Source organism: Juglans microcarpa x Juglans regia, chromosome 5S (genome assembly GCF_004785595.1).
Source record: "Juglans microcarpa x Juglans regia isolate MS1-56 chromosome 5S, Jm3101_v1.0, whole genome shotgun sequence".
NCBI lineage: Eukaryota > Viridiplantae > Streptophyta > Magnoliopsida > Fagales > Juglandaceae > Juglans > Juglans microcarpa x Juglans regia.
The window spans coordinates 20,700,331-20,724,711 of NC_054603.1; the positions used below are offsets into that span (position 1 = coordinate 20,700,331).

The window sequence follows — 24,381 nt, forward strand, 5'->3', positions numbered from 1 at the left end:
TGATATATCATATCAAAAAATCAACTTTTTATATTTCTCTTTTATACCATTTAACATTTATCATTTTTAATTAGAATTTATCTTGATATGTGATGTTGGACCAATATTAAAACCTCTAGTACTTTTAGCGTACGGAGATTTCTACTATGACGTGCATAGGAATTCCATTCCAATAAAATCTGATCACTCTTTTATACCTTGAGATGTTGACATCAATAGAGACGTTGGATCAGAATTCTCACCCAATTGGATAATTGTCGACTTCTTAGGACTTTAATTTTTAAAAATATTTTATAAAAATAAATTTATAAATTAATGTATTTTTATGTAATTTATTATATTTAATTTACAATAAAAGTAAATTCATAATAGACTTACTATATCAAAACACATCAGTTTGTAAGTTTATATTTAAATAAAATTGATATGACATATTTTAAATAATATTTGTTTATAAATGGTTTATACGAGCAATTTTAAATATATTTTATTAAACAATGCATCCGAAAATAACATATTAAAAATAAAGAATGTTTAACTTTTAATTTTTGCTTTCAAAACTTGAAGATTGCTGTCATGGAAAAAAAAAAACATTTTGTTAACGTTAGAATCTTAGGATCAACAACTCTTTTTGCTCGAGAACTTTGAAGGAGGGAGTTGAAATTAATTCTCTGTTCTTGCTAGCTTCATAGGTCCATTTGGAGTCTCAAAGGCCTTCGATACCAATTTCATTTCATTTTGACTTTTGCTTTTAATTTGATCTATTTAAATTTTAAAAAGAATTATTTTATTTTAAAGTTGTGAATGGGTAGTGTTTTGGATGTGTTTCGCAACACTTGGCAGCACCTTTCTGAACCTGCACTAACACAAATTCAGATAAGCTCAGGGGTGGTTTGAGAATTCTCTGATACTTAAATTAGTTTCCTTAGAATAATTTCATTGGATTAGTCAAAGTTAAAAGATATTTTTTATGAATATAAGATAAATTTAACTTTTGGCTATTCCATTCACATAAATCTCCATATTGAAATAGTTATTTTTTCATTATATAATAATAAAATAATATAAGATGAATTTGATTTTAGTTATTCACATCAAATCTTCACATTAGATTATATATTTATTCATTATATAGTAATGAATAACTAATAATTTTAAAAATATTTAATTTTTTTAATTATTAATTTATTTAATTTTATCATATTTTATTATTCTACCTATTATATATTAATTAATAATCATATTCTTATTAAATTAATATATCACTAACTTAAATTAATATATCAATTATGATAAAAATATGTGATAAAAAGAAAGTGAGAGAGAAATAATTAATAAAATATGTATTTGATGTATATACAGTAACTTTCAAATTTGAAAAAACTTTTGAAAGTCACTGTAGCCAAATTCTAAATATTTAGAATTTAGCTAATCCAATGTGAGTATATTTTACTCTCTAATAGCTAAATACTCATTGAATTTAGCTTTTAACTAATCTAATGAGAATGCTCTTATTTGAAATTGCCTTCCTAATTTAGCTTGAATACGAATGTATCTGGTAGTCAATTTTTATAAGAGGTTTAGGGAGGGCTACATGTTCATGTTGTGAGGGAGAAGTCCCATCACATTAATGCTTTGGATGCTTAGAGCATTGAATGCAACATAGCGTATTGGCGAAGGGTAATTAATGCGGCGTAGGTTTCTAATTGATACGTTGGCGACCTCTCGGCTCGTGTTAGCGGCACTTGCCTTTTCACCTCTTAGGGTGTGAGTGATGGTTGCTTCTCCTACACTTCCCCCTGTAGTCGCAACTTATGAATGCCTAGGGCATTAGTGATAGTTGCTTCTCCCGCACGTCCCATTTGTCCATTATGTTAGAACCTCAGTATTTTCCCTACGCGTCTTTCCTTAATCCTTATTTTTACCAATTCAAAGGTCTCCTGGCCAGGCCGAATGGACCCTTAGGCCATGAGATGGGCTTCTTATTTCCCATGGGGCTCTTGGTCTGGTTGAATAGATCCCAAGGCCGTGAGATGGACTTCTTATCTCTTGTTGGGCTTGGCTCACAAGGCTGTGGGTTTTTATCCCTTCCATTTATCCCACCAATTCTCATTGAACCTGTTCAATAGGAATTCAATTGCTCCCTCTTCTTTTTTCTTTCTCCCTCGTTTCTTCTTTTTTTTTTGAAACCACATCCTCTAATTCGTAGATTCAAATCCTTAGACTTCGCTGGGAATGTTGTTTGGCTCTCACCCACGTCGCTTCATACCACGTGTTTTACAGGATTTCAGCCAATCAGTATCCCTCTTTCTGACACAGGAGTGAAGGACGTCAATAGTCGCATCCTTCTTATTTAAAGGATGTTGTGCTCACTTTTCTTTCTTTATTGCGCCTTTTGCTCTTCCCATTCTTTGTTCTTCTTGCTCAAAACTCTTTTCTCTACTTCCTTTCTCCTCCGTCGTTTCTTTTGGTAATAATGGCTTCAAAGAAGGTCGTGCAGCCTAAGATTCTCGAGTGCTTGGACCCTTCGGAGGTACGTACAATGGCCCAGTTCTTCATTGGGCACAACTGGCACTCGGACGTCACCCTGGAGTCCTTGTCCTCACTGTCCTCCACCTTCCATGTCCCAGATTCGGTGGTTTTTTAGGTTCCTGATCCACGTGAGGGGGTTGTAGATTATGAGGGTTATGCTCTGAAGGTCGCCCTCTTCCCCAATATGTTTTCTTGCAGGCTAAGATTGCCATTTCCTAGCCCTATTCGTGACTTGATGGACCGTTTAGGCCTGGCCCTCACGCAACTCCACCCAAATGGTTAGAGGATTCTTATGTGTTGCTGCATCTTGTGGCATCGAGTCTTGTTGGAATCTAATCCTGAGCATGCTGACCTCACTTACCACGAATTTCTCTTGACACATAAGCTCATAAGATGAGAGGGGAATACCTGCAACTTCAGAGCAATGCATGCCCTTGTCTCCTTAGAGTAGCGCTACCACAAGGTCAAAGATCATATCTCGAAATTTTTATTCGTATCTGGCCGAGGATAGGAGTTCCCGATTGGATAGTTATCTCGTCGTCAGTTTCCCATCCGGGTCATATAAGGGGTTATGTTCAATTAGAATATTATTTTTAATATTATTATTGATTTATAAAAGTTAAATTATTTATTATATTTCGTGTAAAAATTTAAAAAAAATTGTAATAATAAAATGAGATGATTTATCTATTCAAACAAATCCTATTTTATCAATAGAAGGTTTTGTAAGCATATGAGAAATGATGCTGCTGCTCCTTTTTTCTTTTTCTTTCTTTTTAGCGATTAAGAAATTATTTTTTAATAATATTATAATTTTTTAAATATTAAAAAGTATTAAAAAATGCAAGAGAAAAAAAAGTAAAAAAAGGGGATAAAATGCACTGTCAGGAGCCCCATCTACTATAGAGCCACTCTTAAGAATATTAATGAGAAGTTTAGATGAGATGAAAATTTAAAGTTGAATAAAATATTATTAGAATATTATTTTTTAATATTATTATTGTTTTAATATTTTAAAAATTAAATTATTTATTATATTTTGTGTGAGAATTTTAAAAAAAATTGTAATAATTGGATGAGTTCATATGAGTTGGAGACCTTTTATATCCAAACCGAGCCTTGTGTACTATTTTTGGAAGAAAATAAATTAATTATTGTTCTCTTTTTTGGACAAATAGCATTAGAAACAATAACATAACCAAACGAATTTCACTTGCTAAACACAGTTAAAGGAAAGATCCGAACAAAGAGTTCATAAAATTCTACTTAATCATACTTCGATCCCTCGATACCAAGTTCCGCATGCAGACATATATGTTTGAAATAGATTAATATTATTTATCATCCTTTCATCACATATGATTTATTATTTTTATTTATCTATTTAAATACATATATTTACACAATAAATCAATTTAATGACACACCAAACATACTAGTTATGTAAAAGTTTGCCACGTCCACTTTCATTAAAGAGTATTGATATTTTAAACTTTTATAAATATAATGGCACCCTACCCCCATTTTTCAGCTTACCCCACCTAGTATTGATATTAATAGGATGACGTTAATCTTATATTGTGTTGGCCTATTTTTTAAAAAATTATATTGACACCTCCTTTATAAAATTATTTTGATTTTATAGATTAATTATTTATAAGTCCAATTTAATAAAATAAAATGATCTGATAACATGATAACACGTTTTTACTATCAATAAAACTAAAAAAAGGGAAGTCGGATGATTTTTTTCTTCTCTACCCGCTTCCGTCTACAATTATGCAATTTCTAACTTTCTACTGCTAAAAGAAAATTCTCTTATCCTTACCATCTGCTTAAAGGTAAAAAATGGGAGCTTTTGATCATAGGCGCAATTAAGTGTTGTCTTGAAGCAAATTTGTTGTGCAGACTGCAACTCTCCTACAAGCTATAGTAAAAATAACATTGTGATAACCTAACTGCTTACGGCTACATACATAGTGATAGTTTTGCCACTATATACACGGTTTGACTTTTTTCTATTTTTTTCCCTTTTTTTTTTCCAATTTTCTTCTTCTTTCATATATATAATTGTATTGAATCTATTCATGCAATGTTTTTGAATTTTGTTTTTTTTCATTCTTTCATGTATTGATGCAATTGTATTTTGAAGTTTTTTCACTTTTTCCCTTCTTTCAATTGAAGCATTTTGAAGTTGATGTGCTTACTAATTCGAAATTTCAGAATTTGTCATCCATTACAGATTTATGTCGAAAATTGGTAGAGACAGAGAAATAAAAAACATACTATCTTATTGATAGATTGATTCATTTTATTTTGACTCTTTCAGTATCTACCACTGTTTTTAATTTCGTACCATACTGGCAGGTACGACCAATATTTTTCGTACCGGCCCAATGGCCAGTACAGGTATCATATATGTTTCGTACCGACCTAAATACCGACTGTATCGGCCTATATTTCGGCCTTTAATTTTTTTTTCATTTTTTCAAACTACAAGCTTATTTTTTGACCCTCAATTCAGACTAGGCTATTTATAATTTATATATATATATGTATTTATATATAATTTATTCATATATAGATTATTATTTTGGAATATAATTTACATATATATAATTTATTTATATATCGACTATCCCGAAATGGTACACGAAACGGTACCAGTACCGAAATATTTCGTTCTAGTGTCTTGACCGGTACTCCATCTGGTACGGTATTCAAACATTGGTATCTACGTCAACAAATGAACGAGCATTTTCAGTTATGAAGATTGTTAAAACAAGACTTCACAATAAAATTGAAGATGAGTTTCTAACAAATAATTTAGTTGTTTATATTGAAAGAGAAATAGCTAAGAAATTTGATTTAGATTCAATACTTGATTATTTTGTTTCTTTAAAAGAATGCAAGTTACAATTTTAGACACTCTGTGTTTCTTTTGTTTGAGATATTTGTACGTGTTTTTCTGTTATTTAAATGATTTATTATTTTTGACATATCATATACTTTTTTAATTCATAGGTTATATTAAACCTAGGAAAAATTGTATAGAAACAAAACAAAAAATATTTTATTATAGTTTTAGCTTTGCTTGGCCCCTCTAAAACAAATTCCTGGTTCCGCCACTGTCTGTGATCCAAATCACAAACTCAGACGTCCAAACAATGTTTTAAATTCTATTTTGCTGATTATTTTGGTTTAAGCATGATAACAGAATATTTCGGTACCGGTATGTCCTGGTATATCGATTCGAGATTGGCTACATACACATATAAATGAAAGAATTATAAAATTAATATATGTTGAAAACATAAAAATAGTAGAGATAGTATTATTAAAAGATAATATTAAAAAAATTACAAACTTGAGTTGAGACAAGAAAAAAAATAATATAAAGAAAAAAAATAAAAGAACCGAGAAATTATTAAAAATAATAAAGTTTAAAAAATAGATTGAGGAGACATATTTAAAATTACAAAGAAAATTAAAATTCTATAAATGACTTTTAAATAAATTACATGAATGTCATATATTTAAAATTTACAAAAATGTCATCTAAACTTAAAAAAATTACAAATTTGTAATTAAAACAATCCGAAACGAAATGAAGTCCAAAATGCAAATTCTGGCTGGAATAGGCCAAAAATGATCGGAACGGACCAAAATAGGTGAGAAATTGGAACAAAATGGAATAAGGATGTATAGTGCACCGGTACTGCATTGAAATGGAAAATTTAGACCGTTCCGACCAAAATGAAATGGAATTCAAAACTATGATCCAAACCCCAAATGCTATCCCCCAAACCCAAATCCAACAAAACGCGCACCACTCTAAAAATAAAATGACAGATCTACACAAAAAATCACAGATCTACACAAACATTGGCCGCAAACAAGGAAGAAAGATGTTTGCACAACTCCCTAGTTCTCTAGCTCGAGACCAGAGACCGTCTTGGCCATAAACAACGATTTCTGGTGGCAACCAAAGACCCTTGTTGGTCTCTGGTTCATGACCATAGACCCTTTATGACCAAATCTTCAGACCAAAGGCCATGGGAGAAGAAGAAGACTACCAAAAGGAGGAGATGAAGAGGAAGAGGAGGAGAAACAAAGAAAAGGAATGTGAGGGAAGAGTTGTGGTGAGGAGAAGATTCAGAAGAGGAAATGAAAAAAAAAAATTAGGGTTTTACGACTTTATATAGATAGGTAGGCGGCCGGAATCCATACCCATCCCCCGCCCTGCTTTAATGGAAAAAAGAATTAATCCGTCCCGCCCACCAGGCAAACCGGGTAGGATGCACGGACGGGTGGGTTGCGAGCAACCCATGCCTAGCCCTAGAACCACATATAAGAACCACATATAAGAACCACCTTCCTCCATTTGAGTCAACAGTCTAGGAAAATTTTATATACTATACTATCATCCTACTTTCATCCCACTAAATATGATGTGACACATTTATCATCATTAAATAATCATTTATTACATACTTCTTTATCATCTAATAGCGATGAATGTGCTACATATCACTTAGAATGATCAAAATAGGATGAGAGTGTGGTGTATAACATTACTCGTATAGGAAAATTTTATACACCATACTATCATTCTACTTTCATCTCACTAAATATGATGTGGCATATTTATCACCATTAAATAATCATTTATTGCATGCTTCTTTATCATCTAATGGTGATGAATGTGCCACATATCACTTAGTATGATCAAAATAGGATGAAAGTGTGGTAAATAACATTACTCTTGGTATAATATTATTAATTACACCAAAAGGATAAGTAGATATAAAAGACAGACCTAGATTCTAAGAACAAATACTGTGGTTGTTCAAATAATGAATGAATATGAGAATTCAGTAACCGCTACACCAACTAAATTATGGAGAATTTAGACGAGAGTGTCGCCATTTTCCTTTTCTTGGTATTTTATATCTCTCAAGTGGATCAACCCAGTTCTTGTCTTCCTCAACGGCTTGATTCCAACGCTCTTTAAATACTTCAAGTTCCCACGTTGATTGCCTCCTAATCTGCTTAATCCATCATGAATGCAAAAATCAATAAGTTCATCAAATTATTGCATAAAAAGAAACGCTGCCTAATGCCATATATAGCCAAAAAAATATGAACATTAAATACTTTTTGGGCTTCAAGTTTGAACAGGAGATCTCCCTCTCTCTCTCTCTCTCTAAAAGAGCAAGCAACGTACTAAATTAAAATTGATGTTTCGGTTCAAGACAATGTTTCGATAGTCCAAGTGATGTCAAGAGCAAATATCACACAGTTGCAATACCTGCTAAATCATCATGGTTCGAATGTGTTAAGTCAAAACCTTATGTCTTATCACTCTCCTCCATTCATGACTGGAAATTGATGAAATTGTCTTATGATAATAGTAATAAAAACACAAATAAAGAAGATCTAACAACCGATTCAATCACATTATTTATTGCAAATGGAATCCTAGTCCAGCCTATGCCTTGGATAACTATGAAGTGGATTATTTCTATTATCCTGCCTGCAAACCCAGATACATTTGTGGTCAATAAAATGGATGAAACAAATGAATTCTCAGACTGGAGATAAAAGTACACAAGTTTTGCACTCTCACCTCGGTTCGCACATCAAAAGCAGAAGCACCATATCTCTGAAAATCAAGAAGGAAGATTAGCACAAAATGGTGAAATTTAAGTCTAAATATATGGTCGGCCGGCCCCAAAATGTCTTAATCTAAGCATAAAGGGAAAATTTGAGGAAATTAAGCTTATCTCAGTCAACTCTTTAGGGTTCAAAGCCAGCAACAACAATTCAACGAGCACAACAGTTACAGTGACAAACATGACATCCTTTTTACCATCAAACCTATTCGATTATTCTAAACAAATTGATATGTACAAATTAACAAGTTCATTTGAAAATCATGCCATCATTATACTTTCATTTATTGTTTAAAACCATTAAACAGAATTACTCTAGCATCCACTTGTACAAGTGCCATCATAAAAATGCCAATTTTACAAGACAGACTTTGAAGGATCGCATCACCATAGTTTCAAGACAAGCAAACTTAAGTGATCGCCAAAACTACTAGAATTTACAAAAAAAACATTGCTACTTCTATATACCAGGAAAATAAGTGACAGAGCCTATCCAAGTGATATGACTCGACATACATGCTGTCTCATTAATAACATCATAATGAGAAATGAGGTTAACTCCCATGTATTCTCGTTCCAACTTTTGGTATCTCTGTGAATACATTGTTATCCTTGTAATGTCTGGTGACAAGCTATTAGGTGGGTGGTGCTATTGATGCTCCACTTTTAGCCTCTTACACTCCAGATTTTGAATCTAATATTTCATTAATTCAAAGTGGAGTGACCTGCTATTCCTCAACTATTACTCCTCTTAGAGCCAACCTTAATTAGATTTGTGCTATTGTCACTTCACTTTTAACTTCTAACACTTCACATTTTACACATACTATATCGTAAATACAAAGTGGAGCGACAATGGGGCCATTTCTTAACTACTGTTACTCCTCTTAAAGACAAACTTAATTTGATTGCTCATAAATAATTCTTCACCAGATATTAGGAAAATAATATGTATTGTGGAGATAATAAAAGGAATCACGGTTCAGGAGAGCCCCATTGGCACTCAACTTTGTATTTAAATGTCACACTTAAAATTTGGATTTAGAGAAGCAAAAAGTGGAGTGTCAATAGTATCATCCACCAAATAACTTGTATTTATTTATTATTTTGGACTAACACAGTACATGCATATGAGACTAACTAGATGGAAAGGTGGAGTGAGAACAAGTTTGTGGAGGCCACAAGTAGACAAGTAATATATTGCAGACCCTGGTGAGAAACTAAATGGATCACAAATTATTATGCAGAAGTAAAACGAATTTAAATTTTCTCAGGGGAAGAGAGAGAGGAAAGAGTGGCCCAAAGACTGTATCGCCACCACCGTGTAAATTTGTACACAGGCTGCAATATCCGTATTCAAATCTCCCACCAAAGGTAGGTGAAAAGTACCATGTTGAAGAGAGCATAAGTGGAACACATAAAAAGGTAGAGGCATCATAATGATTAATTACATTTCCTAAATGTTTACTAGCCCTTCATAAAACACAGTAAGGCTACATAAACACTAATGACTAAGATCCACACAATTATGTCTTTTCAGAGATTGCAAACTAAAAAGGTAAAGAATAAAATCCAATATCAGTTTAAACGATGAGAAAAGGACAAAGCAAATAACCTTTTTTGTAGGCAGTCGACTTCCACCCAATGTTTGTATGCCTTTATGAACAATGTATTCACTGTCAACGACTCCCACATTCCAACTGCGGTCCCCCTGTAAACCACCATATTATAGATAAAAAACTTCTAATGCTACAGGTTGAGCAGTGAAATTTTAATGTACTAGAGAGGGTGAAGGAGAAAGAAGATAAATCAGGTCCTAAAGCACATATGTAAACTAGACTGACACCAATTGTTTGTCACTTCTAATTAAATAGTCAGATAATATATATTCATAAATTTAAATAATCTTGTTATAGGTAAAATAATTTCAAGCAACTGCATGTCCAAAAGGAAGACTTAGAAGTTGACTACTCTTTTGCATCCAAATTCCAGTTCTACCTTGATCTAATGTGGGATATAAGTAAATCTCTATGCATTTATCATTTGGATGATATTAGAAAAACAGTGATATGATTATCAACTCAAACCTGTAATAGAAAGGGAAGGGGTGACTCTGGTGCTTTCATAAAGCAAGAATGTAACTAGATGCACACTTTTATTGTTCAAGCCAACTAGTAGTGAAGAAGCAAGCTCACTAGTGAGCAAAACTAGTAGTTAAGAAGACTAAAAGGATAGCATGCATACGTATGCTGTTGCTTACACCAAGCTCATTACTGAGCAATCTCAGAATTTTTTTTGGTGTGGGAGGTTGGAGGGTTCTAAAAATCTGATTTCAACTTTTACTATATAGTTATCATCATCAGGCTTTATAGCAGGTAAATACAAGAAATATAAGAAAGATGGAGATTTAGATAAATAGAAGAAAAGGGATATTTGTTCCTCGTGTCAAAGGAATTAGCTGGCCATTTAAAGTCAGCGGATTCTATGCCTTGTACAGCTTTGACAGCTATCTTCTATGTTTGTAAATCTTTTATTCTTTCCTTAATTAGGATAAACTAGCTGTAGGTTATCTTTAGAAAGATCTGTACATGGTAGTTTTTAAGGGCTGAAGATCAGCTTGTATTCTTCATATAATGGGAATTCTCCACCGAGAGAAAACATACTTTTGCTCAAAGCTCTCTAAGTTTATCACCTCGAATTAAATATTAAGCAGGTAATCTGAAAAAAAGAAATTACTAGCAATGAAACACAGATTAAGACGCCAAATATGCTCTGCTGACTTGTCAACCTTTAGTATTAGCTTGCATGAGACACGTAGTTGGTTCATAATTAGAGATGAAGAAAATTAGTTGAGAAATTTCTCAACATCGGTCTTAAACTTTGCCCAGAAACTATGTAAGTTAATCTCACCTGTGCACAATAGCCAAGTTTCATATCCATTCCCCATCCATGGACAAGATCATTCTGGACAAAAAGGAAAACAACTGTGTGACAAAGTTATTAGAAGTATGATAAACAAACCAGTACTTGCTCTAATAGTGCAACTGAAATACTATATAAAGACAAGTACTCCAAAAAGCAAAAACAAAATGAAGAAGATTAATTGAAGTAAAATACAACAGCAGATAAAAACCTAAAGCAAAAAAAGAAAAAAACAACCACCACAACAAAACGAAATGTAAGACAATTGAGTTTCAACCAAAACTGCCAATTAACATAGATGATCTCCAAAAGGATTAGTCAATGTTACAATTGGAGCTCCTTGAAATTATGCTAAACTTCTCCCTCCCAAGCAATGTGGGATCCCATTCATCGCCTTCCTATATACAATCCATGGTATTACAAGAATTCAAATTAATAATGATAAAAAATACTAAAACACAGGATACTTCTAAACCAAATCTAGTTATTGGATTAAACTGTTTATACATGCTGAAGATGCTAGCTGGTTGAGTTGGAAAAAGCTCTTGGTTTGTGCGAAAGAGCTGAGATCAGATCTTGCCTAGATCAGGGATGGTGGATTTAACTGACTGGACTAAGATTTTAGTTTAAGCGTAAAGTGAAAGGTGTCATTATTAGTACACGACAAAAATGCCAAAACATGAGCCTGTATATGCTGACTAATTTTTCAAAGATGTTAAGTAATAGTATTTCTGCTTAGAACACATGTATATGCCTACCTGTATAAGATGCCATGTGCAATGCCAAGCAGATCTTGAAAACACTGGAGCCATGCCTTCAACAAATCTACATGTAAATATAGACAATCATAATCTTCTCCCCATTAAACCAAACAGAAGATATCCAGCAGTTGGTTCAATATTCTTAAAAGAGCCATAAACTTAGTACGTAGATTGAGGTCAGTAGATTGACAACAACACTACTCTTAGTCATCATGCAAATTTTGGCATGTTTGTCAACATTGAGAATAAGCCTTGATACTGCCTTCATCACCTCTAATCTTTCATGCAATAGAGTAACCATAGATTAGGTTTCACGGCAGATCTGAAGATCTATTCACTTGACCAAGAGTAGTCAAATCAATCAACTATTCCGTTTATTCTCAGCTCAATTTTACAGAAGTTTATGCTAAGGAAGAAAGATATTACCGATGTCACCAAATGTGATCTATCTTCTCTCTTTCCCCAACCATGGTGGGATTAGTTCTTTTCTCTTGATTCTTACTGCTGGTAATCTGGTTTGTCTATTAAGTTCTGAGTTTGTAGTTCTGTGTCAAATCAATCAACTATGTGAGGAGGAAAATTTGACAAAGTTTATTTGATGGGATCCTTGAGAAGATGGAACGGTGTTTGACCATATGGAAGTGAATGTATCTACTGAAGAGTGGTAAGACCACTTTGATTAAGACCACACTGTCAAGTTTGCAAAATCTTTTTTTGTCGCTATTCCCTCTTCTGGCAGGCATAGCAAATCGTTTGGAAAAACTACAAAGGGACTTTCAGTAGCGGCTGTAGGGGAGGAATTTAGATTCCATTTGATCAAATGGTCTAAGCGTGATCTCCAAGTCTCTATGGGACGTTTGGGGGTTTGTAATTTGATGCAGCTCAATCAAGCTCTCTTGGGGAAATGGTTATGGCACTATGCATATTAGATGGAGAATTTTTGGAGAACAATGGTGGATATAAACGATGGGAGTTCTTGGGGTGTAATGAGGTTGATGGGCCATATGTTGATCTTGGGAATAAATAAGGAGAGGCTGACGGGAATTTGCTGGTTTTCCTAGATTTGCAGTGGGAAATGGTTTGAAAGTAAGACTCTTCCATGATAGGGGATCAGTCTCTCAAGGCAACTTTCCCGGCTTTGTTCAGCATTGCTCAACTAAAAGATACCTCAGCAGCCAGACCATTTACAGTTTTCTAGTGATGCTCCCCAGTGGGATGTGGATTTCATCGAAGCGGAATACAATAGGGAGGTGGAGATCCTTACCTTGTTTTTTAATTTGTTGTAGTATGTTCAGTTGAGAAGGGATTCTAAGGACAAGCTTATGTGGGGCTCCCTCCAGTCTCAGGTGTTTGTAGTAAAATCATTTTATAATATATTATCTCAATGTGGTACCATTCCATTTCCTAGGAAGAAAATGTGGCAAAACAAGGCACCTACAAGAGTTTCTCTGTTTGTTTGGACAACTGATAAAAGGAAGGCCCGTACTTTGGATAAACCAAAGAAGAAAAGTAGTAATGTGATGGATTGGTGTTGTATATGTAGCCATGTAGGAGAAGTGGAGAAACAAGTGAACATCTATTTCGGCATTTTGAGGTGGCCACTACTCTTTGAAATGCATCTTTCAGTGTGTTTGGCTTAGATTGGGTCATGCCTTGCCGGCCGATTTGTTGGCATGTTGGAAATGGAGGCTTAGTTGTCTTCAAAGTGAAGGGTTGTGAAAGATGATCCCGAGTTGTTTGTTGCAGTTCATCTGGCGAGAGAGAAACAATCATAGTTTTGAGGACAATTAAAAGACTGGTGAATCTCAAGAACAGTTTTCTTCAAACACTTTATCACTGGATAGTTACCCATTTTGGTTATTCTATTTCTGATTTTCAGGATTTTATTACCCTTTTACATTTTCTTAGTAAGTGTTTCTCAGTATATGACCTCAGGTAACAAACACCTTTTTTTGTCATTAATAAATGTTAATTTATCAAACAAACTATTCTTGATATCACCCTTCATTCTTCTTCAGTTATGGAAAAGAGAATTGAAAGAGAACTTACAAGTTCCCAAATAAGTAACAATAGAAAAGATAGTATTCAATACCAAGCACATCAGTATGATAACTTACCCAGTGCATGGTGGCCCCTCACTGGAATCAGAACACTTCACACTACCTCTACGGTCATAGACTCTCCTGTATGACGTAAATAATTTAATACAAGCTTTGAAGGATCAGAATGAAATGTTTCTAATGGACAGTTCTCATAATATCACCTCATTTACCTATGAAACTTCTTTTTCCTGGCACGAACAGTAATTCTATGGTGTATATCTGTTGAATTTGGGTCCAAAGCTGGCTGAGATATCTCGAGTCCTTCTCTTTTCACAATATCCAGGTACCTGGAAAACAAAATCCAAAATTAACATGTTCTCTGTGGAGAGTATATGAGCCTCCCAATAAGTAATCGACAAAACCTCATAGATCACAACTAGAAACCATGATTGCACAAATAAACCCCTTCCACTATTCAAATACTAAGCAACATTTTAGACAAAATCACTCCCCAAAACATTGTCCAACGTTGAATTGCTTTAGTAAGAGAAACTGCAATGAAACAATAATCAGACAGTGTCCTAACATAATCAGATACTAATTTTTTTGTTAATATAAATAGATACTAAAATTTTTAATTGAAACAGGATGTAGAATATATCTTTTCTTAATAGGAGAATGTAGAAGATATCTATCATAGTTGACAATAGTATAAGACAGGAACTGGAAGTAAAAAGATCAAAGGAAAGTCTAGACAATCCCCAGCAATAGCTTTAACTATACATCATCAAATAGACTACTGTTCAAAAATGCTGAGATACTATGATAATATGATCCACCTTGCCTCAACTCTTCTAATTTTTTAAAAGAAATAGAAAGTTCTACACCACCAAGATCTTTACTTTTAACTTTAAGCATTTATATTCAAGTCCACAACTACCAAGATGATCATCTTTACAGTCGACAGCAAAAGATGTCTCACAAGCCTGTTAAGTGTACCTTCCAGGGTTAAAATGCTTGACCCCAAATCTTCATCCCAAAGAAATATATAATCATAAATAGAAACCACATCAGGATGTAGAAAGCGCTTTGCAAACCACCTGAGAAGAGGGGGAGAAATAAGGAAAGCCAACACGTACAACAAATAAGGTTAACATGGAATTGAATAACAGCAATAGTAGAATTTGCAATTTGACTACTCCCAGGAACCAATGTCGTATTCATATCCAAATGAAAATCTAAGTCAGTTCGATATCCAGAACTCAGATATTCTTTAACTATTGAAGTCATGGAATAGAGACTATGATTAAAAAATTACAAATAACAAAAAAGAAATCAAAACTTGGTTTCTTAATGCCTTTTCTCTTTCAAAGCTGGTCCCAGATATATAGACTGAGGGTTGCAGCCAACCATACAAAACCTTTTCCGAAGTCCTGCATTGCTATCATAACCTAAGACATTCATTGTTTCAAGTCCCACAGATATTATGATTGCAATAATATTTGGCTCGTCGAAACATCTAAAATTAAACGCTTTTATCATTGGGGTGGACCTTTTTTTTTATAATTAGGAGATAAATATTATTGATATGAATGAAATAGGCATAGCCCGTGGAAGTATACAGAAGAACACCTAAATACATTCTAAGAGCGATAAATTAAAGACAAGAAATCATGAACATTATCCCCATTTAGTACAATAGTAGAAAACCAAATACACCACATGATACACAACGGGATCATCTTCCACACTACTGCCACTTGATGACAACAGCCTTGCATCTTCCTCCAACAACCCAACAAATCCACCACCCTCAAAGGCATAACCCAAACAACATTAACTCTTTGAAAGATCTCATCCCACAACACCCTTGTTACCTCACAATGCAGTAAGAGGTGATCCACAAATTCTCCATTCTTTTTACACATATAACACAAATCCATCACTACACATCCCCTCTTCCTCAGATTGTCCGTGGTCAAGATCTTCCCAAGAGCGGCATTTCATACAAAAAATGCTACTTTAGAAGGCACACGGGACCTCCAAATATTCTTCCAAGGGAACGGAGTATGATCTTGTGTTGACAAAATTTTATAGTACGCCTTAACTGTACATTTCTTGTGATTATTAGACCTCCACTTCAATCTATCACGCTGTGGCATAGGAGTCTCCATGGAGTATAGTAGGCTGAAAAAATCTAATATAATAGATAATTCCCAATTGTGAAAATCCCTATTAAAAAGAATATTCCACTGATGTGAGAACCATGAGAAAATAGCTGCATATTCGCCACTGAAGCCACTCCCTTATTAGCTACAATACACTAGAGAGCCGGAAAAGCCCTTTCAATGCGTGATCTCCACACCTCACGTCCCGCCAAAAACTAATTCGATCGCCCTCTCTGACTACAAAGCAAATTTGTTTTTCAAAGCATGGCCACCCCCTCCTTATAAACTTCCATAAACCCACACCATATCCCCCCCCCCCTCTCACTTCGTTGGAGCACCAACCACCCCAAGCAACTCCATATCTAGCATCGATAATTTCCTTCCACAATGATCCCCCCTCCGAGTGATATCTCCATAGTCATTTCCTTAATAAAGCTTTATTAAAAGTTCTCAAGTTACACTCCCAACCCCTTATACACAACTAGAGCACATAATGTCTTCCATCTAACCAGATGAAATTTCTTCTCCTACCCCATGCCCCTCCATAAGAATGCCTTAAAGAGTTTCTCAATCCTATTCACCACCCCTGCAGGCATAGGAAACATAGATAAAAAATATGTGGGGAGGTTAGTAAGGATGCTCTTAATAAGGGTGAGATGGCTCTCTTTCGATAAATACACCCGTTTCCAAGTTTGCCAACATTTTCTCTATCTTCTCCACCACCCCATCCCATATAACTCTAGCCTTAAAAGTTGCTCCCAACGGAAGGCCCGGATATTTCATTAGCAAAGAGGACACCTTAAAACCCAAAAGGCTTGCTAAACTGAGGATATTTGAGACCGCATCCACCGGAACCATCTCGGACTTACCAAGATTCACCTTGAGTCCCGACACTGCTTCAAAGCAAAGTAACATTGCTCGTAGAGTTTGGATCTGGCTATTATCCGCTTCACAAAAGAGTAAAGTATCATCTGCAAATAAAAGGTGTGAGATAATAATAGAGCCACCAGTGCCATTGCCCACCTGGAAACCAAATAAGAAACCTCCACCAACAGAGGCCTGCACCATCCGGCTAAGAGCCTCCATAACTATAACAAACAAAAGAGGAGATGGAGGATCTCCTTGCCACAAACCCCGGGAACTATAAAAAAAAAACCAGCAGGTGTACCGTTAATTAGAATTGAGAACCGGGCAGTAGAAATACAATGACGCATCCAGGAAATCCACCTATCACCAAAGCAACACCTCCCAAGCAAGTATAAGAGGAATTCCCAGTTCATGTGATCATAGGCCTTCTCCATGTCAAGCTTGCAAAGATTACCTGAACCTCCCTCCCGCATCTATGGTCCAAGTACTCATTTGCAATGAGCACCGAGTCAAGAATTTGTCTCCCACGAATAAATGGTTTGGAAATAATATGTTCCAACACAGGGCTTAACCAGTTAGCAAGAACCTTCGAAATAATCTTGTATACGCCACTAACCAGTCTTATAGGGCAAAAATCCTCAATAATTGAAGCCCTGTGTTTCTTGGGAATGAGAGCAATGAACATCGCATTAAGAGATTTTTCAAACTTTTGAAAAGAGTGAAATTCACTAAAGACCTGCATAACATCACCTTTCATGATGTCTCAACAAGTTTGAAAGAAATCCATTGAAAAACCATTTGGGCCCGGCGCTTTATCCTTAGCCATACCAGATATGACCTTGTAGATCTCATCTTCATCAAAAGGTCTCTCCAAAACACTCACACTCTGAGAGTCAATTGCCTCAAAGGACAAGGCATCAAGCTTCAGCCTCTAACAAGTCGGTTTTGTGAGAAGGGTCTCATAATAATGCACAATATAGTTTTCTAGTTCGGGAGGAGAAGATAGCACCTGAGTATCTGAATGTAGCGACTCAATAGCATTATTGTGCCGATATGAATTAGCCACTTTGTGAAAGTACTTCGTACACTCATCACCTTCTTTCAACCAAATGGTCCTGGATTTTTGACGCCATGAAGTCTCCTCCGATAACAAAACCCTCTCCAAATTTTCCATAACCGTGCCCTTCCTGAATAGAATAGCACCTCCTCCGAGGTATCTCCCAATAATTCCCTTCCCTCTAACTCCTTCATTCCTCCAAAAGGGTAGACTTCTGATTGTCAATGTGGCCAAAAATTCCAAGTTCCACTTCTTCAGGTCTTGTTTCAAAGCCTTCAGCTTACCTGCAAGAATAAAACTTGGAGTGCCAGTAAACTAATACGATGACCACCAAGCACGCACCATCTCTACAAACCAGTTCGCTGTTAGCCACATGTTTTCAAATTTGAAGTACCGGCGACCCTTGTGAATGCCCCTACAATCTAGTAGAATAGGATAATGATCTGAGCTGACTCGAGCTAGCAATTTTTGACATACCTCTAGATAGTGGGCTTCCCACAAAGAAGAGACAAGGAATCTATCCAATTTCGACCAAATCCGACCGTTTTACCAAGTGTACTCGCCCCCTACCAGGGGGAGATCCATGAGGTCCAGATAAAAAATGAACTTGTAGAACTCCTCCATAGCCAGAGAATTTCGATAATGCCCTGATCGCTCACTAGGAAAGCGGGTAATGTTAAAATCACTCCTCATGCACCACAGCACATCCTATAAGGAGTATAGACCCGCCAACTCCTCCCACAACCTTCTCCTATCCCTGTCCACATTAGGACCATAGGTGCCTACAAAAGCCCATTCAATCCGTCAACAACGATTTTGAATAGAGTTGCTACCAAGAAATCTCCAATACACTCCTCAATCGCCTCAACCACTAATTTATCCCACATTAGTAACACTCTGCATGAGGCTTCCAAAGAGGCCAAGTAAGACCAACCCACATACGAGCACCCCCATAAGCTCCGCACAATTCTTCTATCAATGAATCACAGCTTGGTTTCTTGAAAATACACCACATCACCCTTCCACATCCGCAATAATAATTTGATACAAAGGCATTTATTGCGATCATTAAGCCCTCACACATTCCAAGATATAATCTTAGGCTTCATGTAAACATAGATTGCCCCTCCCTTTAGATCTATCCCTTCCGCCACTCCCTTCCTTCACATCATAATTGATGGAACAAGTTAGCATTTTAAGTTCCTTATCCTACTTTGTGGCTGACTTCGAACTACTATCTTCAATTGCCACGAGAAGGGCCTTAAATTGTTCTTCGTAGCCTCCACAAGAGACCCCAATAACAGCTTGTATCTCCTCCACCTTCTTGAAAACCCAAGTTGAGGAACAACTCCCATATTTAGGATTGGGACTGGGATTGGGACTGGGACTGGGACTGGGAGGGAGTGTACACAGAGGGTTTAGAACAGCCCCCTCCCCACCAGCACAATCATTATCAAACAGAGCCAATTGCAAATCCAAAACTGGATCTGAGCCACAAGCTAATTCAGATTCACCTCTGGGTGCCACAAAAGTTTCAGAGAGCCTCACATTTTCGAGAGTGTTACAATCCCCCAGCTTGTTCCCATCAAAACCACCCTTCTCCAGGGTTGGAGTGCATATCGGAGACCCCAAGATCGAAAGACCACGCTCCTGCATTTCTGACGGCACAGAAGAGACAGTGGAGCCTCCGATCACCTCGCACGACTGTTTCTGTGCAAACTTCGGCGACAAGAGCTCTAAACTCTGCTGGCGCACATTCCGACACCCCATACCTCGCCGGCGAACTCACCACCATCGACGTCGACCCCTGACCCATCGGTGGCGGTGGGGGTTGAGGCCCACTCGACGACAATGGGATATCGGCACTCGAAGGCTTGTGTCTCCAAGCTGTCTTCGCAAGCTGGGCCTATTGCTCCACACAGAAATGCAGTTGAGTCTGCGTGATAGGCCGCTGGCCACTTGAGGACAAGCCTTAGGCACTTGAGGCCCCACTAAAGCCAAGCCCTTACCCTTAGACACATGAAACCCATTGGCTCTTGACCTAGCCTTAGGCACCTGTAACCCAACTTCTAGACCCAGCCCATTGCAAGAGCCTTCTTCCTGGCCCAAACCCAAATCCCTCTTCACCCCCTCCTCAACGCATCGCTTCAATATCACCATATTAGTCTGCAAAGTACCAACTTGCTTCTCCATTTCAACCAAGGTGTGCAGCAAGGTTGCCATATTCAGCCCCGACACACTCCTGCCATCCCCTTCACAGTATTGTGCCTTCACCAAAAAAGAAGAATCACATGCCCTCTTTGCGTGTTTTGGAGCTCGAGACAAAGCCTCTCTATACGAAGAGAAAGATTGGTGCCCCTGCGACGGAGGAGAAGGAGGCCATGGGCGACTACCTCTATTTTTCCCCCTCAAAACAGAGGAGGTCGCAAAGAGTTCCTTCAGTATATCTCCAAAGTTCCTCCAACCTACCCCCTTCCTCCCTTCCAGTATCACTATCAAACCACGCCGCTTCACTTGGCCAAAATCCGATAAGGAGAAGAATCTCCCATAGGAGTTACGCTGCCTCTACACCACCAAGACCTGAGACCCACTTCTTCGCGATCTAAGGAAATCAGAAGAACCCCCATAGGCTACACCTTCCTTCACCATGGCAGCCAACCACCCCAAAGATTCTTGGTCAATGGAGATGTGTTTCACAGTGCGACAACTGCTCTCCATGATTCTCTACCACCTTTCATTAACCTTCTTAAACTCAAAACACTTTAGATCAATGATAACATTCCTACTCGACCCCATCACGACGCAACTACTCATAAAGCAATGAAGAAACTATGCTAAACACCACTAAAGTCAACCACCGTTAACAGGAAATTAGCACCGTCGAAATGAGACATCGTTTTTTCTCAGATATTGGGGTGGACCTTAAGGATTGCATTTCTAAAACGCTTTTATCATTGGATGTGTGCTCATCTTGGTTTTTCTTTTACAACTCCAGGATTTCATTACTTTTTTCTCATTTTCTCACAGGCATTTTTTTATCTATACACCCTATAAACTCGGGCAGTGCATTCTCATCACTGATAAAGTTTACCTTACTCATAAAAATAGGGGAAGTAGATCAAATAGTAGGGCACTCAATTTCAATACAAGATGTACAAGGTCATACAAGAGGAACACCTAATAAGATACAAGAAAATCATGAATCACAATACACTTGCTAAAAAAATATATTAAGAGGCACTCTTCCGCAAGAAGATAGCGATCTCAAATAATAACTAATCTAAAGTATATGATAAACTTCCAATCACTGATGGTCAAATCTTACCACTTTGTTTGGTTATGAGCGACTATGTGTATGGCCTTGTTACTCCAGTCAAGATCCCCCCACCCATCCATATTGCCATCATAATGGAATAGAATAATCGAAAAATTCTCTAGAAGAAACTGAATTAAACGAAATTAGGTAAAGATTTCACTTGATAGCATTTTAATTATTAAAAAGAATATAATTGGATTACCTTTTGAACAATAGCATCCACGTTCTGCTTTTGCTTGATACCAACTGGAATTGCAAGCAAGTTATGATTGCTAAAACCATTGACCTGGAATTCAATACTCACATGTCATAAGAATAATTGATTGATTTGTCAAAACTCCCACAACAGAAAGTTTTAGAAGACCAAGTGAATCAGTATATTAAAAATCATCTAAGAGTTTTTCTACAGCCAGAAAAGTAAGTGCCATATTTTAAAGACTTTAGAGACCAGAAACCAATTACTTTAGGATCAGAATCTCTAACATTTGACCGTGAACTACTACTTGACCACAGCGGCCTTAGCTCCAAATCCGACCTAGCTTGCATTATACCACTAGGCAAACCATCCAACAAATTTCTGGATCCCAAATGAGATTCCTATAAGAGAACATCAGAAGCGCCTTAGAATGATAACGAAAATATAGAACATACACACATATTCCTCATGATCATCCAACACACGCAAGTACTAATTCAGCTTGGAAATTTCAATAATTTCTAAATCAAGGACTAAATGTAATCAACGAGATCTACCAAGATTTACAAAGCAATGAAATGAAGAACTAACCTTGAGAAGATACATGATAACACTATAGTAATTACCTTTATAGTGTCGAAACAATGCAATTCCTTGTCCATCTGATACAAGACAAATTACCACAGCAATAATAAAAGGTTAGCTCAAGAAATATCTTTAAGTAAAAAGAGCAGGAAAAAAATCAAATACAAGTATGCAGCTGCGTAACGCGTTATGGTAACCTACTGACCAAAAGATGTTATGTATGGCAAAACTAGCAACCGGAGATATCTAGACACAATCATGGAATGTAAATTGGATATTCTGAGAAAATTCTGAACAAATCAAATACAAGTATGCGGCTGCATAACACGTTATGGTAACCTACTGACCAAAAGATGTTATGTATGGCAAAACTAGCAACCGAAGATATCTAGACACAATCATGGAATGTAAATTGGATATTCTGGGCAAATTCTGAACCCAAATAAATAATATTCTTTTAATTAACCAATCATTGCAGGAATGCAAATTATGGGAATTCTTAGGGTAGAATGGTATCAAACAAGGTGAATTTGACCAGGAGAAAGCCACCACAAAGATATTGTGTCTACCAGATTGGTCCTCGTCACAGATGACAAACAATATCTGAAGAATTGATAGGGTTGTTGTACCTCTGTCTGCTGATACTGATAATTTGTGATTCTGTACACAACTAACAGTGTAACTGCACATACAAGTCCCATAAACACCATCTGTGTCATCTTGAATCCACATTTTCCCTACACCAGTATCATACAATTAGAAGCTCTAAAAATATCGTTATAGTATATGGTACAGGTACAGTTTAGCATTAATGTCTTTCTCCCAAACTATTATCAATTATAACTATAAGAATTGAATAAAAAGAAAATGAAAAACATAAAAAGACCTAGCCCATGAAAGAAGGCATTCTATTTTCTCAATAGCCATCTCCATGATTGTAATGGCTTCATAGCCAACCAAGGCTTCTATTTAGTTCTTATAACAAACTGCAGTCCAAGCATATACAAAAGAGACTACCATCAGAACTGATCACAATCACGATTCACACGTTTGTATCAATATGTATTTTTGATAGGGTGAAGTTCAAAATATTATTTCCTTGAACTCTAGCTCAAGTTTTATCAGAAGCCACTACTTAGCCAAAAAAAAAAAAAAAGTTTGATCAGAAGCCACACGTGATCCAGCAAACTCTACCATAACATGAAATCAAGCACTTACGAAATCTTCTTTAAACGCTAACATCTTAGATCATACTAGTGTGAAACGAGTTTGTATGTGTGCGCATGCGCATGCATGAATTTAGAAGAGAGGTCCTCTGTTAATTGACGACTGAAAAAGTCGAAACATACCAGAACCCTCTAAAGGGTAACAGAGGTACGATTCAGATATCAACTACAAAATCCGTAACCCAAAAACCAAAGCTTCACATTGCATTGATTACCCATCCATACAAACCACCAAAGAAGACAAGAACAAAAATCTACTCCAAAACTTTCTCAATAATACAAGCATGATCCAAAAAAGCCAATCCTTGATCTCCCCGGAAAATGAGGTTCTTCCAAAATACAGGAGAGAGTAAAAAAAATATTTTCTGACCATTTCCATTAGATCTAATAAGAAATAACTGACTCTGTCATTGATCCTGATATATGATACTGCAAAACCAAGGTCATAAATAATTTATATATACATGAGAGAGAACAAAGCCACCCTTGAATGGATAGTCCCTTAACACACCCTTTTTTTTTTATCAAAAAATAAAATTATTAGTCCGCATGTTCAGAGCTTCAAACACCGAACCCTGCTCTGATTCTCATTCCGCTCCAAAAAAACAAAAGGCGCGCATTGGAAATGACTATGACAAGGAGATAAGTCATCACAAACCTTGAAGCTTGAAGCCCCGACAATCATGAGCTAGAATCACCAACAGAGACAGAGTGAGTCGATAGACGAAAGAGATTGAGAGAGACGTCGCGTTTTCAGGAGGAGGTAGGGGAAGAGGGAAGTGACTTTGCATGTCGTGGTATCCTTTGATTCCTTTTGGATCCGGGACTCGCCGACGTACACGAGTCTAACACGACCACACGCACGCGAGGGAAATGTGAGTGGGTCTACCCACCGCTGGGGCTTCCGCTGGGAGCTCCCGCTAGACCAAATTCAAAGGTTTTTTTTGTTTTTTTGTTTTTTTTTTTATCACATCATTTTTTTAATCTTTTTAAATATTTAAAAAAAATTCATAATATTATTAAATAATACTTTC

At 36.3% G+C, this 24,381-nt stretch overlaps 1 pseudogene; it reads right to left on the minus strand.

The window, feature by feature from the left end:
- Positions 1 to 7,377: 7,377 nt before the first annotated feature.
- On the minus strand, positions 7,378 to 24,218 carry LOC121267401 (annotated as a pseudogene).
- Between the last annotated feature and the right edge of the window lie 163 nt (positions 24,219 to 24,381).